Below are 9,742 nucleotides of genomic sequence, written 5' to 3'. Positions count from 1 at the left end.
GGGTCGAGGCACCGGCGTGGGGCGTGGGGAGGGGCGTAAACAAGGGCTGAGCCTGGGCCGGGCCGGGCCGGGCCGGAACAGAACAGAACAGGGCTGCGATTCGGCCGTGCCGAGGGGTGTAGGAGCCGCAGGGAGAGGCTGGGGGTGTAGGGGGAAGGGGCCGGTGGCATGCGGCTGGAGGGAGGACTGGACTCTGGTGAGGGGTGTTGTGGGCAGGGGAGGAGGTGAGACTCGGACTTAAGACGTTTGGGGGGTGTGAGTGTTACACTGGAGGTGGGAGGGGGAAGGGCCTGGGGGGAATTAGGGTGGAAGAGGGGAAAACGGAGGTGTAGGGAATGGAGGGAATGTGGGTATGACGAGGTAATGGAGAAAGTGAGACTGGGAGGAAAGTTTGGGAGGAAGGGGAGTGGGGTGGGAGATAGGACAGTGGAGCTGCACGGGCGATAAGGGTTCGGGGGTTTCCCCTTCCCCTGTGGAAAGGAAGAGAGAACAGAGTTAAGCAGCATCAGTTGCAGCCAATTCTAATTGCCAGGCCCTTAGCTTTTAATAGGGTGGGAAGGGCAGGAGGGAATGGTCATGTGGGTTTGGAGAATTGGGGTTGGATGAGGATTCAGCTAGATTTGCTTTCCAAAAGGCTCCCTCGCTTACTGCTCCCTTGTTTTTTCTGCTTCCCGAAACGAGGGAAAATGGGGGAACTGGTGTTGCCCAAGTGTGGAGGAGCAAAGGACTTTTCCAGTTTTTAGCAACTGGCAGTACAGAAGTGGGAAAACAGACATGGCTGTATTGAAACCCTGTATGTTCAGGTGGAGGCTCTGCAAGCCTGATGAGGGACACAGAAGGGACAGGATGGCATTTAGGCAAGTCATCAATTAAACAAATGCTCTACTTTCCAGACCTTTCTTTTGCTGTTTAAATGTTAGGAGGGAGGGGGTCGGTAAGCATACTGTACCTAGGAAAACTTTCCCTGGTGAACGTCAATGTGTGAACGGGTGCTGCCTCAGTGGATATTTTGTTCTCATTGTGTGCCAGTTAAAGGAAAGGGCCCAAGATAGAATTTGAAGGATGTTCTGGTCTGATTAGTTAAGTGATGGGAAGATTTGGCTGTTACTACTTTCCTTTCAGTTCTTTCTAAAGGCGAAAGTTAACAGTTATATTGTAACAAAATAGGTGGAATAAGGAATTGAGAAGGGAGGTAAGAAGGTGTCAGAGGTAATTGGTTGTTGCCATGAGCCATTGACACAGGAAATTCTTAGAGTTGATATTGTTTTGTAAATTGACTAGTAGAGAATTATGGAAGCCTTGGGACTTTGTTGGAGGTGAGTTTTCTAAATGTGTTTAGGTTTGTTTGTGTTTTTGCAACTGAGATTGACTAACTTTATGGGCCTTTAAGGCTTCAAACTAAAACTTGAAAATTGACTCTTTTCCCCTCCTTATTTGTTTTTGTTTTGCTGCTGGCTTTGAAACTTGTGCTAGGAAGAGACCTGGAAAATTAAGTTTCTTGCAGAGGTAAGTCTGAAACTTTTTATTGTTTTTAAACAATGAAAGGGAATGGAAATGACATGAGAAATGTTTTGGTGTTGGGCCCACTAATGGGGCAGTTGCCAGGAAAATGAGTTTTCATTCACCCAACAAGATCTGTTGCAATCACTATCTTTTTAGTTGACTGAGACAGTTGAGGGGAAAGAGAGGGGAAGTTAGATGTTTTGAGACAAGCCCCAGCTTTGGTTTGTTATTGTCTGGTCTTCTTGGTCAGCTTTGAGAGAAACTTTTTTTTTTAACATATGGAAGGCTGTACTCTAGCGCATTGTCCACTGGCTGTTTTCCTTGGAGAGTTGCTGAGGCACCTTTCTTCCATGGGAAGGCTTTTCTTCTACTTTACTCTTTCCTCCAGCTGTTAGCTTCCTAGAATCTTTCTTTGGAAACATACTATGTAATTCTGACTTCCAGATATTTGGTTACCTTTTCCTATTCCCACCAACAAGAAAACTATTTCTGTACTTTTCACTGTCTTTAAGGTTTTCCATGTAGTTTTTAAGTCAAGTTTCAAGACATCTTTCAGTTCTTCAGCGTGACTTTCCTCTGAGGACTTCTGAGAGACTCAAATATCTCTAGTTGTCCTGTGAAAATAAAGATATCATCCCTGTTGGGATGAAGCAACTGTTGTTTTCATTTCAAGACATCATATTTCTTCCATGTGAGTTTCCCCTAATGGAGTCAAGTACCTCAAAAAGTACAGATATCATCCCAGGTTGGGATGAGACTAGACTTTGCTTGGAAGTGGACACCCAATAGAGAGCAATCAGTCAGGAAGAAATCCTGAAGATACTTATAGACTGTTAGCTGCCCTTGGCTGACTTGGACTTCCCTGAAGAATAAACAGACAGAAAAGCAAGCAATATAGAAGAACTCCAGGAAATGTAACGATTCATTAGAATAAAAAATTGTTCTTGGGAAACTGTAAAGAGGAACTTATATGTTACTATCTCAAATGAAGCCAGACTAGTCAGTGGGATCAGGACTCTGTTTACTGGAGCATTTGTCTCTTGGTATCTGGCAATGTTTCAGATACCAAGACTTAAGTTTTTTCTTTTTTGACTTGTCGCCCAAGCTGGAGTGCAGTGGCATACTCACGGCCACCACAGCCTTGACCTGCTGGACTCAGGCGATCCTTCTGCCTCAGCCTTCCAAGTAACTGGAACGACAGGCATGTGCCACCACACCCAGCTAATTTTTTTATTTATTGTAGAGATGAGGTCTCGCCAAGTTGCCCAGGCCAATCTCGAACCCATGGGCTAGGTAATCCTCTCGCCTCAGCCTCCCAAAGTACTGGGATTATAGGCATGAGCCACCATGCCCGGCTTTTTTGTTTTTGCTTTTTGTTGTTGTTGTTTTTTGTTTTTTGAAGTTTTTTCAAATATTCTGTTTAGAGGGGTACAGCCATCTCACCATTCTGATATCCTTCATCTAGGACCCTTGCATATTTGAAGCTGAGCTTCTGTCACTGCCTCGGAAATCTGAGTATATTTTGGTTTAAGAAGAAATTGGTTGTGTTCTTTTTTTTTTTTCTAATTTTACTAATCAGCTGAATTTAAGATTCAGGTCACATTCTTTTAATGCTAAAGTTAGATAGATTCCTGGAACTCTCATCTCGGTTGCATAGTGAGTGAACTCACCATCCTGGATGATAATTAAATGGGCAAGGCTGTGTATTAACTTGCATGCTAGCCTCCTGACATTTCTCCAAGGACATGGCCTTGGGAAACATATACTTCTATGTTTTCATTGAATAAGGAGTGTAAGTCTGATCAGCGACCTCACAAGAAGAGTCTACTAGTGGAAATGAAGATGGCAGTGAAGCTTACCAACAGAATCCTTTTTGTCTGTCTTGCAGAGGATGGCATTTCTCTGTCCCCACAAAACTCCAGATTGAACTAGGTCAAAGTAGACCTCCTGGGATGGGGCAGAAGGGAGCGTAGCTCCACTACCTGCTGTTCACCTGAATGGCAACAGCAGGTATAGAGAACCCACAGTTGGACTAGGATAAAACACATTAGTGTTAGTTGGACTTAGGGGTCAAATGAGCCTAGGTCTGACAACCCTTTCTTCTCTTCTGAAACATTATTTTATGGGTTTGGGTTAGAGGGACCAAATGACTTCCTTCTCCAAATCTCGTGTGGAAAATGACATGCATTCTTTTGACTCTTGATCATGCTCCATCTTATCCTTGGCATTTATTGACATTTTTTGTTGTGGGGATTGTCCTGTGCATTATAGGATATTTTGAAGCATCCCTGGATTCTACTTCTGCATCCACTTCACCAACAGGCATGACAATAAAAAATGTCTCCAGACATTGCCAGTTGTCCTTGGTGGATCAAAGTTTCCCATGGTTGAGGACTACTGACTAGGAACTCTGATAACTCCTAGTATCTTGGATGGTTCAGCCTGGTGACTGGTGTTTTTTCTTTTCTTTTCTTTTTTTTTGAATTAGAATCTCACTCTGTTGCCTAGGTTGGAGGGCCTCAGCCTTCCAAGTAACTGGAACTGTAGGCATGCACCACCACGTCCAGCTAATGTTTTGATTTTTTGTAGAAATGAGGACTCGCCAAATTGTCCAGACTGGTCTTGAACCTGTGGACTCAGGCAGTCCTCTCACCTTGACCTCCCAAAGTGCTGGGATCATAGGCATGAGCAACCACACCCAGCCTGTTTTTCTTCCTGTCAAATGTAGCTATTTTCCCAGCTGTTTCCAATGACTTAGGTGGGGCATCTGGGCTCTTAAAACTATACATGGATTACTTCCTTTCCACATATCAGATCCCACAGTATTGGGTTAAGTGATTCCAGGATTGTATCTCCCCTTTATTTTTTTTGAGTTGAGGCCTCTGTCACCCAGACTGGAATGCAGTGGCACAGTCATGGCTCACCGCAACCTCAAACTTTTGAACCCAGATGAGCCTTCCTCCTCATCCACCTGAGTAGCTGAATCTGCAGGCACATGCCACCACACCTGGCTAATTTTTTTTGTGGAGGCAAGGTCTCACTATGTTGCCTAGGCTAGTCTCGAACTCCTGGGCTCAAGCAGTCCTCCTGCCTTGGCCTCCCAAAGTTCTGGGATTATAGGTGTGAGCGGTTGTGCCTGGCCATACCTCCCCTTCTCTCAAGGGGATGAATTTCTTTGTGCTTCCCTCTTTGGTTGACTGAGGAAGAGAGGACCAGTTCCAACTTACTCTTTTTTTTTTTGAGTTGGAGTCTCTGTCGCCCAGACTGGAGGGCAGTGACACGCTCCCGGCCACTGCAGCCTCTACCTGCTGGGCTCCGGCGATCCTTCCACCTCAGCCTTCCAAGTAGCTGGAACTACAGGTGTGTGCTACCATACCTGGCTATAATTTTTGATTTATTGTAGAGACGAGGTCTTGCAAAGTTGCCCGGGTGGGTCTCGAGCCCGTGGGCTCAGGCAGTCCACTCGCCTTGGCCTCCCACAGTGCTGGTATTACAGACTGAGCCACTGAGCCCGGCATCCAACTTACTCTTAAACTTTCTGAGTTCCCATCAGTTTGACTCTTCTGAAATAGCTCATTTTATTCTCTTGCCAATCTCAGGTTTTTTGATATGTACAGTGGACAGAGCATCCTATCCTAGTGTTTTCTTTGTTTTTGTTTTTTTTTGTTTTTTTTTTAGTTGGAGTCTCACTCTGTCACCCAGGCTGGAGTGCAGTAGTATGCTAACGGACACCGCAGCCTCAACCTGTTGGGCTCAGGTGATCCTTCCGCCTCAGCCTTCTGGAACCACAGGCACATGCCACCACGCCCAGCTAATTTTTTGGTTTATTGTAGAGACAAGCCTCACCAAGTTGCCCAGGCTGGTCTCAAACCCTTGGACTCAGGTGATCCTCTCACCTCTGCTTCCCAAAGTGCTGGGATTACAGATGTGAGCTACCCTGGCTCTATTCTAGTGTTGAATGGGGTGGGGTAGGGTGGTACAGGTAGTTCCGCATAGTGTAGAGGCAGTGGCTTGTCAGAATATATGCATGGCAACTGAGTTTCGTGTGTCTGTTTTTAATGGGGTTCTCTCACTCTTGGACTTGTGTGAGTTTGTTTATTTTATTTTCCTGAATTAGTGTCTTACTCTATAACCCAGGCTGGAGTGCAGTGGCATGCTCAAGACTACCATAGCTTCAGCGTGCTGGGCTCAGGCAATCCTTCTGCCTCAGCCTTCCAGATAGCTGGAACTACAGGCATACACCACCATGCCTGGCTACTTTCTCTTGATTTATTGTTGAGACTAGGTCTCACCAAGTTGCCCAGGCTGGTCTCAAACCCCTGGGCTCAGGCAGTCCTCTCACCTCAGTCTCCCAAAGTGCTGATATTACAGTCGTGCGCCACTGCACCTAGCGAGTCTGTTTCTTAGTTGATATTGCTTATGATGATCTCTTGAAATCAAGTTCAGTTCAACAACTGGTTGTCCCCTCCATATGCCACACTCTGTCTGTTACTAGACACTGTAGATATAAAGATGTTGTGCTTAGTCCCTCTCTGTGAGTTGAGTAGGATCTAATGGGATAATAAATACACAAATAATTTTAGTATATTGTGGTAAATGGTATAAAAGAAATGTGTGCAGTGTTCCTTAAGGGTGCAGGAGAGGACTGCTTACCCCAGCCTAGGGGTGTAGAGAGTATATTTTGAAGATGATATCTGAGCCGACTCTTAAAGTATGAGTAGGAGTTAGCCATCTGAAAAAGGGTAGCAATGGGGATGTGAAACACAAAGGGAGAGGGGTATCAGGCAAAGGGAGTAGCCTGTAGAAAGGTGCAGAGAAATGAAGTGCATGATATGTGTGAACAATAAACTGATCATGTTAGAAAATAAAAAGCAGCCAGGCTTGGTGGCTCAGCCTGTAATCCCGCGCCTTGGGAGGCTGAGGTGAGTGGATTGCCTGAACCCGCGAGTTCGAGACCCGCCTGGGCAACTTGGCGAGACCTCATCTCTACAATAAATCAAAAAATGAGCCGGGCGTGGTAGCTACTTGGAAGGCTGAGGCGGAAGGATCGCCGGAGCCCAGCAGGTCGAGGCTGCGGTGGCTTGTAGCGGCCACTGCACTCCAGTCTGGGTGACAGAGTGAGACTGCAACTCAAAAAAAGAAAAAAAACAAAGAAAGTAAAAAGCAGACTGTAGGGGACGAGGTTGGAAAGGTAGGCCTGAGCTTAGAGGGCTTGGTGTGTGTATAAGGAATTTGGAGTGTTCTTATAGGTAAAGGGGGCTATAGTTGGGTCTTAAGCAGGAAAGTGACGTGGCCAGTTTGTGCATTTTAGATAACTAACTCAGACGTGGGGGGTGGATTTAGGTGGGTTAAGATTGGTGGTAGTAAGAGCAGACTAGAATACAGTGGCACCATCATGGCTCTCTGTAGCCTCGAACACCTAGGCTAAAATGGTCCTCCCTCCTCAGCCTCCCAAATAGAGACAAGGTCTCACTGTGTTGCCTAGGCTGGTCTTGAACTCCTGGGCTCAAGCAGTTCTCCCACCTTGGCCTCTCAAAGTGCTGGGATTATACGTGTGAGCAACCTCCCTCAGCAGTTGCAGTTGCACAGGGGAAAGACTATGGGAATCTGAACCATGGCAGTGGAAGTAGAATGGTGGTGGGGCAGATTTTAAAAGTAGCCTTGGTGAGTGCACGTGAGGCAGGGCTTTCTCCCGAGCCATCAGAGGGAGCCAGAGCACCTCTTTCCAGCAGTTGGTGATAGTTTGGTGATGGTCCAAGATGCAGAAGTGGGGGTGAAAAGCAGCAAAGCTGATGGGGCATAAGGATACAAATGCGTTTGAAGGCTTCCACACCCTCCACCCCAGGACAGAATCATGAATAAACTGGAGGATAAGCAGGACCAGATGATACCATGAAGAGAAGTTTACAGGCTCTCTATTTCCAGCTGTTAACTGGTGACATTGAAGAGGTGTGTTCATCTGAGTTGGAACTACAGCTATAGGAGGCTTCATCATTTTAAATTAACTTTTGTGGTCAATAAATTTTCTCTATATTAAGGGGGAAAAAAGCAGCAGCATCAACAGGAATTTAGACTTGATTGGAGGTTGTGATCAAAGAGGACAGTATTGGCTAGTACTCTGTTTGGGCAGTAAGTATGAGTGACAAGAGTGGAGTGAAGTTTTTGTACTTGAGGATTGGTTAATGGCTGGGTCATTGTTACCTGGAATGATGGAGGAACTTGATGAATCAAATGACAAACTATGTAATGAATGTAGGTTATAACTAGTCATTGACAGGGGATTGGTAAATGACATTATGAGGAAAAGTTAGAAGTTGGTGCAAAGATCAAGGGAATACAAGTGGTATAGGAAAATTACAAGAATGTCTATCACACAAACTTAATAAATGTTTATTGATTGAAAGCTATAAGTTTTTTTTAGCTTTTAATTTTTTTATTTTAAAGATGTGGGGTACAATTCAGGGCTAGGTATGCAGATGTTCATTATGCTGGTACTCTTTTTGATGAGGTGTGCCCCCCTTTCTCCAGGCAGATTCCCACTACTGCCAATCCCACCTCCCTGCCCCCCCCAGCACAGTTTCCTGCTACTGGCACTCCTTTTCTTATAGTATTACGATAGTTGTTCAAGGTCTACTTATGAGTGAGAACATGTGATACTCAGTTGTTTGTTTCTGTGAAATATCACTAGTATTATAGACTCTAAGTCCGTCCAGGTTGCTGTGAAGTTCATTATTCCATTGTGTATATGTACCACTTTTTAATCTAGTTCTCTTTTGATGGGCAGCATGGTTGATTCCATGTTCTCACTATTGTGAACAATGCTGCAATAAACATGTGTGCAGTTAATCTTTTTTGTAGAGTGCAGTTACTTTTTTTGTAGAGTGATTTGAGTTCTTCCGAGTGTATTCCCAGTAGGGTGATTATGGGGTTATATGAAAGGTCAATTTTTAGATCTTTTAGGAATCGCCACTCTGTTTTCCACAGAGGCTGTCCTAGTTTACACTCCCACCAGCAGTGTAGAAGTGTTCCCTTTTTGCCACATCCTCTCCAGCATCTGTTATTTTTTGAGTTATTGATCATGGCCATTCTCACCGGAGTTAGGTGGTATCTCAGTGTAGTTTTAATTTGCATTTTTTTTGATGACTAGTGATGATGAGGCTGAGCATTTTTGTAGGTATCTGTTGGCTATTTGTATGTCTTCTTTTGAGAACTGCCTATTCATATCTTTTGCCTGCTTTGTAATGGGGGCATGAATTGCCAAAACAATCCTTGGCAAAAAAAAAAAAAAAAAGTAGGAGGTATTACACTCCCAGACTTTAAACTTTTTTTAAAGCTACAATAATCAAAACCGCCTGGTATTGGTACAAGAACAGGCATATAGACCACTGGAATAGAATTGAGTTTCCAGAAGCAAAACCTCAATATCTCAGCCAGCTCATCTTCGATAAAGCCTCCACCACCTACGACTGGGAAGACGAGAACCTATTCAATAAATGGTGCTGGAAAAACTGGCTGATCACATGAAGAAGATTAAAACAAGACCCCTACCTATTCCCATACACAAAAATAAACTCTAAATGGATCAAAGACCTAAATGTAAAATCTCAAACTATAAGAACCTTACAAAGTGCAGGAAATTGGAACTGGCAACCAATTCCTGATCAAAATCCCAAGTGCCCATGCCATAAGAAAAAGGATAGACAAGTGGGACCTCATCAAACTGACAAGCTTCTGCAAAGCCAAAGAAACCATCAAGAGAGCAAGGAGATAGACCACAGTCTGGGAAAAAAATATTCACCAACAGTATGTCTGACAAAGGCCTAACATCTAGGATCTTACAAGGAACTCAAACGTACTGAAAAGAAAAAATAAATCCACAAGTTTTGATGGATGTTACTGATTTACTTTCTGAGCAGTTATGCTTCTGGACTGGGTTGTATTGTAGGGAAAAATAAGATTAGGTTTGTGGAGGGTGAGTCTGGGTAGCAAAGGTTAAGGATGCTTACCTTTTAAATTTCTTTCACGACCATTTCTATAAGGGTTACAAAGTGATTTTGCATGTGTTTTCTCATTGGATTCTTAACTTTGAGGAGGAATTTCTTTCATCTCTGTTTTACACGTGAGGGTACTGAGAATTTGAAGTTAAGGGACTTAAAGGCCGGGCGCAGTGGCTCACGCTTATAATCCCAGCACTTTGGGAGGCTAAGGTGAGAGGATTGCCTGAGCCCACAGGTTTGAG

The 9,742-nt window shown here is 44.4% G+C and overlaps 1 pseudogene across 1 annotated transcript in view; it reads left to right on the top strand.

Moving 5' to 3' along the window:
- The first annotated feature begins 1,186 nt into the window (after window positions 1-1,186).
- Window positions 1,187-9,742, top strand: part of LOC103260245 — an 11,405-nt pseudogene continuing 2,849 nt past the window's right edge. The window contains exon 1 of the transcript XR_504275.2: window positions 1,187-1,506. The product of XR_504275.2 is annotated as a death effector domain-containing protein pseudogene (transcript). The remainder of the gene's footprint in view (window positions 1,507-9,742) is intronic.

This window comes from Carlito syrichta, unplaced genomic scaffold (assembly GCF_000164805.1).
Source record: "Carlito syrichta isolate Samal-C Ts95f unplaced genomic scaffold, Tarsius_syrichta-2.0.1 Scaffold303153, whole genome shotgun sequence".
NCBI lineage: Eukaryota > Metazoa > Chordata > Mammalia > Primates > Tarsiidae > Carlito > Carlito syrichta.
The sequence above is the reverse complement of the archived record's forward strand: the minus strand, read 5'-3'. Positions and strand labels throughout refer to the sequence as shown.